A 12727-nucleotide genomic window follows, 5' to 3' on the forward strand; every position below is an offset into this window, starting at 1 on the left:
ACAAGATGAGCCATCTGACTTCCTCCACAGACCCAGAAGCAATGGCACCAATCGTGAACTGTAACCCCCAAACCGCGAGCTCAAATACACCCTTCTCATCATGATCATCTCAAGTGTTCGCACGGTAATGGAAGCTGACGAGCACGGGCCGCGAGGGCCATTTAGGAGGAAAGACTGACCAGAATGGGCGACTGAATGGGTAGGAATAGGGCAGAGTCACGATGCCACCTGCATTTCCAGCTCGGGCTTCTGTAGGATGCACAGAAAAGGAGCCCAGGCAAGAGCAGGGCTGGAAGGAGAGAGGAGAGAGGTGGCAAGTCACAGGAGGTGAGGTCAGAGCAGGCGGTGGATGCAGCAGAGGGTGAGCTCGGAGCAGGCGGTGGACGCAGCAGAGGGCCAGGCAGACCCAAAAGCACCTGCTGGGGATCTTTGGAGTCAGAGGAGCCCATGGTTGAACCTTGGCCATGCTACAAGGTGGGAGAGCCGGAAGACTGGCGGGTGTGAAGGCCACAGAGGAGGTGGCGGGGTGGCTGAGGAGAGGCCGCAGGCTCCAGGCATCCTGGGCCACATCTCTGAAATTCCTCCTCTCGCCAAAGAGCACAGAGGCGGAAGCAGGACAGCTTCAGCCTGTGGCCAGTGGCTCTTGGACTGTGGGGTTCTTGTTGCTGAGGGCAAAGGGGAAGAGTGGGGAGGGGTGCCCCAGTACAGAGGTACATGTGATCGGGACGGGTCCCCTCAACTGCACCTGCAGTGAACGTGCAATTCCTCTGTCTCCACAGTGTGTCCAGAAACCCCTACCTGGGCCACTCTCACGCTGGTCAGTTCAGTAGCACACCTGGTGAGCCAGGGCCACCTGTGGGCCCTGCTCAAACACCCTTGGCTGGGGGTCACTCCTGCTGCCTGAGCAGGAGTCCGGGGACAGTGAGTCCTTCAGGCCACAGGAGGCCTGCCTTCTGAGATTACAACAAGCCTCCAGGCCGGGCCTGCCTCCCAGTCCGCTGTGGCCTCTCCTGGCTCAGCAGCTCTGGAGCTGGACTCTCAGTGGGGAGGCCCTCAGGACAGGGGGCCCTCGGGTGCCTGCCCTGGAGAGGCTCGCATGATGCCCTGCAGGGGGACGAGAGCAGCCCAGGGTGGAATGTTGGCCATGTTACAGGTGGAAGAGGCTGAACACTGGCAGGGCGTGAAGGCCACAGGGCAGGTGGACAGGGGCGGGCGAGGAGACGTTAGTGTCATCATGTGACCTGAGGGTGGAGGTCACATGCAGAAGGAATCACAGTATGATTCCAGGAGCTAACGTCCTGAGCACCCGCCATGTGCCTGCCCCCTGTGGGTGGTCTCACCTGATTCACACAACTGCAAGGGGGAGTCACCGAGGCACCCCACTCAACTGAGGAAGCTGAGGCAAGAGAAGGTGGGTGGTTTCTCCAAAGCCACAGAATGAGTGGTGGCAGGAGAGGTCGCTCAGGCCTCGGGGGTCTGGGCCATGAATGAGGACTTTCAGGAGCAGCGTAAGGAGGAGCCGGGCAAGGGCCACGGGGCATCTGGCTCTGCGGCTGCGTATGTGCTGACCCGGAGAGGACAGGTCAGGCAGGGAAAGATGCCCAGGGCACAGCTGAGGCCTGCTTCATGTCACTCAGGCAATGTGAGCAGGAAGTGAGTAAAAAGAGGAACGTTTTCCACTTGGTCAGTATGTACTGCACATGGCCTAGAATATGGCCATGTGATCAAACTGACCGTCCCTTGAAAATCCCAGAAGCCCTAACCTCATAGGTCAAGGCTTTTCCACATTATTTTTTCCAGGGATGGGGATTGAACTCAGGGCCTTGTACATTCCGGGCAAGCAGTCTACCACTGAGCTACATCCCCAGCTCTTGCTAAGTTGCCCAGGCTGGCCTTGAACTTGCGATCCTCCTGCCTTGGCTTCCCCAGTAGCTAGGGTTATAGGCGTGCACTCCCACACGGGGCTTTTCCAATGTTTTGAAGTCATAGAGTCATTAGATTATTGGCAGATGGGAAGAAACTTCTTCACAGGCCCCATTTACTTTCTTGATACGTGATTGTACTTGGAATTGCACATGGAAGCTTCTAACTTGGAAGCAGAAGAAAATAACTGGGTTTAAATAACATCAGAAGAATGAAAACCCGAGTTTTTATAAGTTCTCAAGTTCACAAACCTGTTTAGCTACATTCACAGACACTGTACAGCACCACAGAAGGAGCCCCTGGGAGCCTGGCTGCCCAGAGAACACAGCCTGGGGAATGCCCACCTCAGCAGAGCTGCCGATCCTTCCAGCAAACCCTGAGGGGCCCGTGCCCCTGGGCACCGCCCCACTCAGCAGAGCAGCTGCCCCTCTTGGTGTCTCAGCACTCCTCCGACTCAGCCACTCCTTCCTGGACCCCGCGCCTGCACCAGGCCCTTTCCTACCAATCACAGTCCCCCGGAAAGGTCTGCTTCCAACCACTGCCACTTTAACTCCAGTTTATTACTTATTAGAGCAACAAATGCCATGGAGGAAAAGGACTAGATCACAGGAGAAGGGAGCCTGGTCCCAAGATGTGACACTTACACTGAGACAAGTAGGCGTGACCCAGGCCAAGTGTGTGTGTGTGTGTGTGTGTGTGTGTGTAGGGGATTGAGGTGGCTGAGAGTACCCCAAGTGGAGTTTGCCTTGGCCAGCTGAGACCAGGTGTTGGGGAACTGAAGACGGAGGCCCTGTGCCGCCGGAACCCAGAGAGCACTTACCATGTCCCCAGTCTGCAAGGTTTCTTCCCACAGAAGCCCTGGGCCCTGACTACGTGTGAGCCACATCCCCATCCCCAGTCCGCACCTGGCCCACGGCAGGGCATTGCTCCGGAAGTGCTAAATGTGTAGCCAGTTTGAAAAATATTCTGGCAGCTTCTCATGAAGCTAAACATACATCCTCCAAAGGACTTCACAATTGCACTCGTGGGTGTTTACCCAAAGAAGGGAAAGCGCTCGTGCACAGGAAGACCCGTGTGCAAATCTTCAGGAAAGCATCATGACTCCTAGCCCGGGTCTAGGAACACTTCTCAGAGTGGACGAGCCGACTGTGTTATGTCACCATGCAAGCCCCCTCAGAGTGAAAGGGCAGAGGCTGGCCCACCCACACAGGCGAACCCCGAAAGCTTTATGGCAAGTGGAAGGAGTCACCACCAAGACTACCTGCATGATTTCATTTACTTCCTGCCCTTAAAAAGTGATCAGAGCAGGTCACTGATTGCCAGGGCCTGGGTTGGGTCCAGGTGGGGAATCAACTGGAGGGGCAGGAGGAACTTGGCATGAGGGAAAGGCTCAGCACCTGGAATGTGGCCTGGTGTCCAGGAGTGGTGTGCGTGACTGCACCCGAGTCAGCACTCCCTGAGCTGGGCACTAAAGCAGGTTAATCGTGTGTCCACCTTATCCTGTAAAGGTGGCTGAACAATTTGCTGAAGCGCTGATACAGTTCAAATACAAAGGCTGACATGTACTTCATCTTGTTTTGTGCTAGCCCCAGGAGCCCAGGGCCCGGGCAGGAGGGCACCCTTTGGCAGCTGCCATGAGCAGGCCTCATCTGGCCATTCCTGTCCAGTCCCTGGCTCCTGCAGCAACACAGCAGAGAGAGAACAGAATGGGGGCTTGACAAGCCCAGTTGTGCATCCCACTCTCCAATCTATGGGCTGTGGGATCTTGGGCAACTGACCTAACTGCTTAGAGTCTCTGAGACGCGGGTAACACCACCCTCTTGGGTCGCAGATGCCAAGAGATGGTGTTTGACTGCTTACTCAAACCCTGCGTGATCTCAGGCCACACACCCAAGCTCACAGAGCCTCCGAGCCCCCGGCCTTGTGAAGCAGGTCTGGAGCAGCACTTCTTCAGCAGGACTGTTAGGGAGCCTAGAGCAGCCTGGGGCCGGTCAAGCACAGGGCCCAGCGCCCAGCTAACTTCCCTGGCTTCAGCCATGGGTGTGGGGGTCTAAGATGCCCACCAGCACACAGTAGGGTCACTCTTCATGGGGATGCTAGGCGGGTGCAAGTTTGGCCCTAAAGAATTGCGGGTGGGGGAGGGGGGCAGCTGGAGACGCGGCTCAGCGGACGGGCTCGCCTAGCATGTGTGAGGCCCTGGTTTCAATCCTGAGCACCACATAAAAATAGATAAATAAATAAAATCAAGGTATTGTATCCATCTACATTTTTTAAAAAAATTGAACAAAACAAAACAATTGCAGGAGATGGGAGAGGTCTGCCAAGGCCAAGTTATTTTCACAAGGGACTTGCCCTGGAGGAATGCGCAGAGCAGCGGGTTGGCAGGCGCTTGGCGACAGGAACTCACCACCTGGAGGCTGCCGCAGGACAGCGCGCCTGGGCCAGAGCCTAAGAATGGAAGCCTCTCCTCTCTCCTCTCCCCAGAACCACGGGCAGCCTGTGGGGCTTTCCACTACAAATAGCGAGCTGGGCTCAGTAACTGTTTTGGAAAGGAGCTTCCAGAAGGCAGGAGGGAGGCTCAAATTGTCTAGGGGCCTCCAGGGGCACCTGGAAAAGGTGGGTGGGACACAGCAGAGGGACATCAGAACCCTTGTAGGATGCAAGGCCAGGAAGAGCTATGGTAATGGGAAGTGAATGGGGGAGCGCAGGGGGACCCGGAGAGTGCTAGGTGGAACTCTCCACCACCTCCCAGCCCTACGGGCCTTGCTGCTGCCCAGGAGGGCAAAGAGTAACCTTCACTTCCTTTTTATCATAAGTCATGCAAAGAGGGATGAAGATTTGCTTACTTTCCTGTTACGTTTTTTGCAGTGCGCTACACCAGGGCGCAGCTCTGCCGGGAGCTCCCGTTCTGCAGCAGGCGGGATCCACGCAGGGGGCGGAGCCGTAATGAGAGTATGAGTCCTCCAGGGAGGGCTTTCCACTGACCCCGGGTGGGCGATTCTGGTCGGGGTTACCAGGCTCCGAGCAGGGGTTAGTGTACAAGGTGCCCACAGACCAATCCGCACATTGTATTCCTCGGAGGAAACCCAAGAAGGTCCTCCTAGGAGTGAGCGCTGAAATAACCAAGCAGCAGGGCTCACAGATCCAAGACACAAAGAACCTGTCCTACACTCCCTCTGCTCCTTGGGCAGGTATTTGAGCAGATGCCCCACATTTTTTTTAATCCATAGTGGAGCCGTGCACAGCTCGGGCAGTACTTTTCCCATTGCCTCAGCACACCCTCCTGAGTGGACTCCAGAGAGCCTGGGACGGTGGCTGCTGTGGCTTACCTAGGACAGGAGGCTCCTCTCTTAGTGGCTTCTAGTTGGCCTCATACAGAAAGGATCTGAAATTGCAAAAGGACCTTCTGGATCCCCACAGAAAGCAGAAGGCAGAAGTGGTGCTCACGTCCACCCAAGGTTAGCACACTGCTGGCCATAAGGCCAGACTGGCCTTCACTGCCTGTCTGCAGCCAGCCTGACTCTGGGGCACAGGTTGGTGTGTGTGTGTGTGTGTGTGTGTGTGTATGTGCGCGTGTGCTAGCGTGTGCCGAAGCATGTCCTGGATCTGCCTCCCTAGCAGGGACTTGGTAAGGTAATAGTCTCCTTTGGACTTATTTTCCTCCTTTGTAACATGAGGATGTGTCCACCACAGAAGATCATTATGACTATGAGTGAGATAATGTGCATAGAAATGCCTTAAAACAATATTACACCCCCCCTCCCATTTGTTGTTCTCTTTCACACTGATTTTACTTAGTATAGCTGGGCACTGGCTGGGTTGGGTTAGGACCTGCCAATAACCCTAACTTAAGCAGGCCTTCTACAGGTTTATAGTTGTGCAAGTGACATTTAAGATTTGAGATCTCTAGGAATCTTGACTGAGCCTCTTGGTTGGGGTTACAGAGAAATTGAGCCATGGCCCCTGCTCCGTGGAAGCTGACAGAAGCAAAGGGGGACCCAATACAAGCACATGAGGACGAATCTGTGAGGGGGTCCTGGCCAAGCAGCTGCAGGAGCCCCAGTGTGCTGTCAGAGCCCAGGGGGGAGGAGCGGGGAGAGGAGGGAGAGACAGGACGTGCTCTGGGGCAGAGTCTGATTTGTGGCTCCCTCTACTCCTTATGTGACCATGGGCAGGCAACCTCACCTGTGCAGTGGGGACCATACCGCTTAGCCCCACAGACCATATGAGAATCCAACGGGAGGGCACAGGTGGGCTGTTCAGTATAACACACGCTCAGCAAACCCTGCTTCTCAACACAAAGCCCAGGAACTTGGACTCCACCCTTCAGGGCACGTGTGGCGGGAATCTTGAGGGAAAACACTCGTCCTGAGTTCTCACCACGCCAAACCAAGATTGCAAAGGGGAGTCCCAGGTAGCCCCAAGGCGATGCAGCCTCCTTCTGGAGAGAGGGCGGGGGTCCAGGGACGAGTGGGCCACCCGGTGAGGCCACTAGGAAGGATCTGCCACTCTGGCAGGTCCCAGAGCAGGGCCATGGAGAGGCCAGGGACACTCCACATCCACCACCAGAGAAAGGGCAACACATGGAAGAGAGCTGGGAAAATGGAAGGAAAACTTCCATTTAAGGAGCAAATGGGGGTGGGTGGCAGGGAAGGGGAGAGACGCTGGAGGCTGGGAGCAGGGGACAGGCATTCCGGACTGTGTCAGTGCAGGAGCTACCCAGAGGATGGGCCGGGGTCAGGGGACCTGAGGGACTGCTGACCTCCCTCACTAGGCTCCAGAGTTTGTGACATTTTGAAGACATACTGAGGTTCTTAGGGAACACAGCACGTGACAACAGAGTGTAGAAGGAGAGTGTTAAGTGAAACACTTCCCAGTCCAAGGGAGACCAGTGGAAGGAAGGGACCAGAGGGAGGAAGCAAGGACGGAAGCAGAGGTAGGGAAACAAATGGACCAGATCAAGTTGTCCTGTTGTGTGCACGGCCAGCAGCCAGCACGCAGCAGCAGATCCACCATCGCGTGCAATTATAATGCACCAATAAGCATTTTTTAAAAAATAAAAATGCAATGTTTTCCTTTTGAACCAAGACAGAATTCTAGAAGTTATTTAGCGTCCCCCCCCCCAATGCCTGTCTATTAAAAAATGTAAAACTTTTTTTGGTGGAAATGAAGCACTTTCTTCACAGTGAAAATGAAATGAAGAGGAAATAGCAGCTCTGGAAGTGCTTACAGCAGATGGAGCAGAGGTCGCAGCTGTCAAGTGCAGCATGACACACGGACAATACACCACAGAGGACATGCACCATCCAGAGAACTGCCAACATGAAAAGTTGTCAGGGAAATGCAAGTTCACATAATTTCTCTTTGTACTTATCAGGAGGGAGGAGGGAGGAGGGGGGCAGGGGAATGAGGGAGGGGGCCAAGGGAAGCAGGGAGGGGGAGGGGAGGGGGTCAGAGGAAGGAGGGTGTGGGGCGGAGTCCTGGGAGCCAGGATAGGAGGAGAGGTGAGTGGTGCAGCCTTCTGGGAAAGTGACTGGGCAGCATCTATGAAATGAGATTACACAAACCCTTGGGCCCAGCTCCCGCCCTGCCCCTCAGACTTCTAAGTTTAAGAGCAGGAGGCCGTGGGCAGCTGTTTACAGCAGCAGGGCCCAGGAGAGAGTGAAGAGCCGGTAAAGGGAAACGGCTTGCCCTATATCCGCCCAGTGGGCCATTTTAACTCTGTGAAGAAGAACGAATGACACGCTCCAATTTCACCAAGTTGTGGTGAGAATAGTAGGCTGCGGAGAGGGGGCATGGAGATCTATAAAGAAGCAGCCTCTGAGAACCTGGCCCTAGGTGTGCACCTGTGTGCCTAAGTGTGTAGCATATGTGGAAACGGGGCCGGGGAGGGAGCTGTCTGGGAAGCAGCTGGAGGGGAGAGTGACCGATCACGCTGTGTGCCTGTGTGAACATGGGAGGGGATCCCACTCTTATGTATAACTGTAATGCACGCGTAAAAAATAAAAGTCAGACTACAACTGAGTTACACCTCGGGTACTTAAAAGTGTGTGTGTGTGTGTGTGTGTGTGTGTGTGTGAGTAAGCTGGAGCTGATCGGCCTATTTTTGTTTCATTTTTGACCAGTTTCTGAGTTCTTGGATCTACCCTACGCACACGTTCACGAAACACGCTACAGAAAGCTTTTAAGATTTTGCTCCACTTACATCAGAAATCAATCCACACCAGTCCAGAGGGATTCCTCCCACCACCGCATGGTGACCTGCTGTGGGGATGGACCACAGTGCACACCACTCCTTTCTGACATACGGACACTTAGGCCATTTTGCAGTACGTCACAGTTACACATGCACTGCCATGACTAATCATGTGCACCCGTATGTCCAGACTGACGGACATGCACCTCTATGTTCAGACTGACAGAAGTGCAGCTCTCGGGCGAGTTCTCTCAGGCGGGCTTGTGAGGTCCACCAGCACAGGTGTGTGCACACTTGGTGGATGTGACTGATGCCCTGCCATGGAGGTGGTGCCATTCTGCACGTCCCCAGCCACGTGTGAGCCAGCCGGTGGCCCACAACCTGGCGGAGAGTGTGTTGAACACTATCTAACTTCTTTCCAGTCTGGAAGGTGTGAAGAAACGGCACCTCAGGGTGGGTCTAGTTTTGTCTTGTTGTAAGTGAAACCTTTTCAAATGATTGAAGATGATTTTATATCTTTTTGTGAGTCAGCTACTTATCTTTTGCTCTCTTTTCTCTCTCAGGTTTATGGGCTTTTTATTCTTTCCAATTTTAAGAGTTCTTTATATGTTCTATATAGAGACCTCGGCTCTTTATAAGTATCTTCTCCTGGGTTCTCAGTTGTAGTGTGACTTTATTTTTTGCGGGTGCATTCCAATTACATAGGATAAGGGGGTACCTTCACGTACTCACACAGGCACAGAACGTGATTCGGTCACTCTCACACTCCAGGACCCCCTTCTCCCTCCCTCCTCCCTCCCCTGTCTCCTTCCTCTACTCTACGAGGTAGAGCTGATTTATAAGGCAAGTTGCTAAGACATAGGATGATATGAAAAATATCAAGTAAAGAAAAGCTGAAATGAGAGTTTCAAGCTCTGCTCTCCAACTGCTTTGGGAAAGCCTGGCTGGAGCCGGGGCAAACACCTGGAAAACCCCAAGCGGTGAGCTGTCAACCTTCTCAAAATGTCAAGACCTCAAGACCAATCCCAGCGGCCTGGGGAGAAGGCAGGCATGCCCATAAGGGAGGTGGAGAGTTACTAATAATTCTACAAAGATTTTTAAAAATATTTTTTAGTTGTAGATGGACACAGTAGCTTTATTTTATTTATTTATTTTTTGATGTGGTGCCGAGGATCGAACCCAGTGCCTCACGCATGGAGGCAAGTGCTCTACCACTGAGCCACAGCCCGGGCCCTACAAAGATATTTTGTTGCTAAGTTTAAATATACGCAGCCTGAAGCTCTGTTAGGAAGTTTGAGGCTCATGAAAGTCCAGGCCAGCTGGCCCCACTTGCAGTGGCCCAGGCACATTCCAAATCACAGTCCCTTCTCCACGCCCTACTGCTCTCTGCTCCAGAAAATGACCAAACTGAAGCCCAAATAGCCTCTTGCACCTCACCATAAACGGGAGTCGGGCACACAGGCGATTTCCACCAGGCCCTGTACCCCTGGTTTTCTAGGACTGGTCTGCGTGGACTCATAACTGGACAGTTCCCAGCCTGTGTCCCCAGGAGTCACGGTTCCACTCCACGTGTCAATGGTGTAAGTCCTGAACAGAAGCCGCCATTCTGGGAACGCAGTTCGACACCTGGGAGCCGCGAGCCCTCAGAGTGGATGGGGCAGGGTCCGCTCAGACGGGTGCCTGTGCAGCTGTCTTCTCCCTCCTCTTGGCCATCATGGGGGGCGCATTGCCAACTCCAGTCCTCAGAGGCCAGGTGGGCGAGGTGAGAGAGTGGGTGGGTGCTGACCTGAGTCCACCTATGGGGGAAGGGTGCTGCTGCCCCCCAGCCCCAGCCCACCGCCTGCATGTGCACAGTGGGTCATTTTTCCAAAGACGGTTCAAGGCCCAGCATCATCAAATGCTCTGATGTTTCAACAGAAGATTTTAAGTTTAATCTGTTTGTTTTTAAAAAATCAGCTCAATGTTTTAAAAACAAGAGAATCTGAGTGGGATGGGTGGTGTTGCCTGCCGTGTTCCATCCCCAGGGCCCCTGTAGGCTGCTCCTGGTTTCTGGGAAGAATGCTTTGATCCTACCTACCATTCTCTGGACAACTCCAGGTGGACAATTCTGGTTCACTATATGAATTTATTTCTAATTATTTTATGCACATCATTATATCATTGTTCTTAGTATCAAATAACAGCAAAGGTACTACCACATCTCACTGAAGTCTAAGGGGTATCAGATCTTAACACAGAACTCAGGCGGGGTGAGAAGACCTGGGTTAGCGTCCTCTACCCCTTGCCAGCCAGCCTCGAGACCCCTTAATGGTAGTTTCCGAATCAGCAGAATGAGTCAGAATTACCAGCTCACAGAATGCCCACGAGGCTTTCAAAGACAAGCTGTGCAATAAAAGTGCTCCGTAAATATTTGCTCCACTCCTTCTAGAAGACAGACACGAGGCTCCATAAATCCACACAGACTGTAAACAAATAAATTGGGAGGGATTACTGCTGTTTTACTAATAGTCTCTTCACTTTACGAAAGGATTTCCCATAATGGGCTTCTCTGGGTGCGTGGAGAACACACTGTTCTCCCTAGTTTTTGCTTACGTAAAACTTTTTTTTTTTTTTTTTAATGAACAAGCATTCCATCTTCTCAATGCCCGTCTCCCAGCCTGTCCTGCGGGGCTGCCCCCACTGGGTGGAGAAGGGATTGCTGTCCGCTGGATCAGAAGCAAAGATGACGCTTCTGATCGGCCATGAGTGCCACGATTCCTGGGGACTCAGCAACCACAGGGCACTGCTGCACATGAGAGCTCTTCCTTTCCAATTGCCCCCTGGGGCCTCCTGTCACTATGTTGGGGGAACCAGCCCTGTCTCCTCCATGGGTGACAGGCTGTGGAGGAGTAGCACATTCATGCCCAGCCAGGGGATCTGAGACGGCACCCACAGGCACAGCTGGGGTTTTGGAAATCTCAGGAGCAGAGCTGGTTATGTCATGGGCTCTGTCCTGCCCGGCAGCAGCACATAGGAAGCACCTGTAGACAGCAGGGAACTAGAGGAATTAAAAATATCTGCCTGGTCCCTAAAAAAAATAAATAAGAGAGGAAAAATGGTCTCTTTTCTTTTCACAGGGAAAACAAACAAAGCGATATCTGGTTGGAGCCATTTCCTCTTTGCCAAACACGCCCCTCCTGGGGCCGCCCCTCCCCGGGCGGACGTGGGCCTGAGAGTGGGGGTCAGCGAGGGTCCTGGAGCAGGGGCTAAGTCTCAGGCTCGGGGTTTCGCTAGGCGGGGAGCATGAGGAAAGCTGAGCTCATTTCCCTGGGGAGAGGTGCATCCTCCATCCCGCTCTGGAAACAAGGGGCCTTGTGTTTGTCCCCACACTCTCCACAACCCCAGGAAGTCTGTCCCTGGGAGCCGCGAGGAGCAGCGATGACAGGCCCATCCGGAGAGGTCGAGGGTGCTGGGTCTGCAGGACGTGGCCAAGCTCACGAGCAGATTTGGGGACAGCAACTGGGAAACATCAGATCCTGTCTCCCTGGCTCCTCACACCCACTCGGCCACCAGGCCTGTCCTTCTGTCCTTTATTTATATTTCTGCTCCGTCTCTTCATCCTCACTGTGGCCACTGACCCTCAGGATGCCATTCTCTCTCCTGTGACTGTGGGGGGGGGATCATGGTCACCCAACTGGTTTCTTTGTCTCCACTCCTCTTCCCTTTTTCCATTCTCCCCTCTGCTGCCCAAATGGTCTTTCTCAGCTGTAAGTCTGCCGTGTCTTCACCTGGTCACCTGCTACGTGGGGCCAAAACACCTTCCTCAGGCTCAGCATCCCAAATCTGAAAACCCGGAATCTGACATGCTCCAAAATTGAAAACTTTTCCAACACTGACCAGACATGACACCATGAGGGGAGAGTCCACACCTGACCTCGCGTGATGGGTATGGCTGAAACAAAGGAACTCTAAAAATGGTCACATGAAATTCTCTTTGGCCCGTGTGAATAAGGTGCATGTGAAACAAATGACTTTCACGTTTGTACTTGGGTCTCATCCCTGAAATCTCTCAAGATAGGCACATGCAAACATTCAAGAATCTGGAAAAAGTAAAAATCAAAACCACCCCGGTCTCAAGTCTTTGGGATAAGGCGCCCTTGACCTTTTAGACCACGAGCCCCAGTCCCCTCTCCTTCCTACGAGGTCACACCTCCTCACGGCAGCAGCGCTGGCTGAGCAGACCACGTGCCACACTGGGCGTTTGATGGAGACCAGCTCTTCCGATGCTTTGGCTGTCGGGCTTTGGACAGTGGGAGTGGGGATCAGAGAGGCTGAGGAGCTGCCAAGGCCTCTGAGCTGCAGAGGGGCTGGGGTTCAGCCCTGGCAATCTGACACCAGGCCCCGGCTCTTCCCATCCTGAGCCTCTTGTGCCTTTCTGAACACCGTGTACTTCCCACCTCCAACGCTGTGGTCCTCATTGCCGCCACCTGCATGGATCTTCCTCCTCCAAGACCCAGCTCCCTGCCCGCTCCTTCAGGGACCTATCCCCTGGACAGTGCCATCACGACCACCCCAAGGGAGCCTCTCATGCAGCACCTGCTTTGCTAACCTTGACCCATCGGTCCCTCT

General features: G+C 53.7%; 1 protein-coding gene across 5 annotated transcripts in view; it reads right to left on the reverse strand.

The window, feature by feature from the left end:
- Rcsd1 (RCSD domain containing 1) overlaps window positions 1–12727 on the reverse strand; it is a 52192-nt gene that overhangs the window by 21914 nt on the left and 17551 nt on the right. The gene's annotated exons all lie outside the window — the stretch shown is intronic.

This window comes from Marmota flaviventris, chromosome 12 (assembly GCF_047511675.1).
Source record: "Marmota flaviventris isolate mMarFla1 chromosome 12, mMarFla1.hap1, whole genome shotgun sequence".
Lineage (NCBI taxonomy): Eukaryota > Metazoa > Chordata > Mammalia > Rodentia > Sciuridae > Marmota > Marmota flaviventris.